A 1864-nucleotide genomic window follows, 5' to 3' on the forward strand; every position below is an offset into this window, starting at 1 on the left:
AGAAAGATGCCTAGGGTCCCTGCTCATCTGCGTGAACGTGCCTTAAGCATGCTGCAAGGAGGCATGAGGACTGCAGATGTGGGCAGGCAATAAATTACAATGTCCGTACTGTGAGACACCTAAGACAGCGCTACAGGGAGACAGGACAGACAGCTGATTATCCTCGCAGTGGCAGACCACGTGTAACAACATCTGCACAGGATCGGTACATCTGAAAATCACACCTGCGGGACAGGTACAGGATGGCAACAACAACTGCCCGAGTTATTGCTCTTTTTATTTGACCTTTATTGAACTAGGCAAGTCAGTTAAGAGCAAATTCTTATTTTCAATGACGGCCTAGGAACAGTGGGTTTACTGCCGTGTTCAGGGGCAAAACAACAGATTATACCTTGTCAGCTCGGGGATTCGATCTCGCAACCTTTCAGTTACAAGTCCAATGCTCTAAACACTAGGCTACCTGTCACCCCAAGTTACACCAGGAACGCACAATCCCTCTATCAGTGCTCAGACTGTCCGTAATAGGCTGAGAGAGGCTGGACTGAGGGCTTGTAGGCCTGTTGTAAGGCAGGTCCTCACCAGACATCACCGGCAACAACGTCACCTATGGGCATAAACCCACCGTCGCTGGACCAGACAGGACTGGCAAAAAGTGTTCTTCCCTGACGAGTCGTGGTTTTGTCTCACCAGGGGTGATGGTCGGATTAGCGTTTATCGCCGAAGGAATGAGCGTACACCGAGGCCTGTTCTCTGGAGCGGGATCGATTTGGAGGTGGAGGGTCCGTCATGGTCTGGGGCGGTGTGTCACAGCCCCAGACCAACATGACCTTCCAGCATGACAATGCCACCAGACTAACTGCTCATTCTATGTATGATTTCCTGCAAGACATGAATGTCAGTTTTCTGCCATGGCCAGCGAAGAGCCCGGATCTCAATCCCATTGAGCATGTCTGGGACCTGTTGGATCGGAGGGTGAGGGCTAGGGCCATTCCCCCAGAAATTTCCGGGAACTTGCAGGTGCCTTGGTGGAAAAGTGGAGTAACATCTCACAGCAAGAACTGGCGAATCTGGTGCAGTCCATGAGGAGGAGATGCACTGCAGTACTTAATGCAGCTGGTGGCCACACCAGATACTGACTGTTACTTTTTATTTTGACCTGACCCCCCTTTGTTCAGGGACACATTATTCCATTTCTGTTAGTCACATGTCTGTGGAACTTGTTCAGTGTATGTCTCAGTTGTTGAATCTTGTTATGTTCATACAAATATTTACACATGTTAAGTTTGCTGAAAATAAATGCAGTTGACAGTGAGAGGACGTTTCTTTTTTTTCTTAGTTATGTTAACATTGCTAAGCAAGTGAAGTAGATAATATACAAAAGTGAAATAAACAATAAAAGTGATAAAAACACTCACAGAAGTTCCAAAATAATAAATGTCTATATACAGTGTTGTAACGATGTACAAATGGTTAAAGTACAAAAGGTAGAAAAAAATAAACATAAATATGGGTTGTATTTACAATGGTGTTTGTTCTTTTCTTGTGGCAAGAGGTCACAAATCTTGCTGCTGTGATGGCACACTGTATGGTGTTTCACCAAGTAGATATGGGAGTTTATCAAAATCAGGTTTGTTTTCGAATTCTTTGTGGATCTGTGTAATCTGAGGGAAATATGTGTCTCTAATATGGTCATACATTGGCCAGGAGGTTAGGAAGTGCAGCTCAGTGTCCACCTCATTTTGTGGGCAGTGTGCACATAGTCTGTCTCTCTTGAGAGCCAGGTTTGCCTACGGCAGCCTTTCTCAATAGCAAGGCTATGCTCACTGAGTCTGTACATAGTCAAAGCTTTCCTTAAGTTTAGGTC

The sequence above is a fragment of the Salvelinus sp. IW2-2015 genome, unplaced genomic scaffold (assembly GCF_002910315.2).
Source record: "Salvelinus sp. IW2-2015 unplaced genomic scaffold, ASM291031v2 Un_scaffold2770, whole genome shotgun sequence".
Classification (NCBI taxonomy): Eukaryota; Metazoa; Chordata; class Actinopteri; order Salmoniformes; family Salmonidae; genus Salvelinus; species Salvelinus sp. IW2-2015.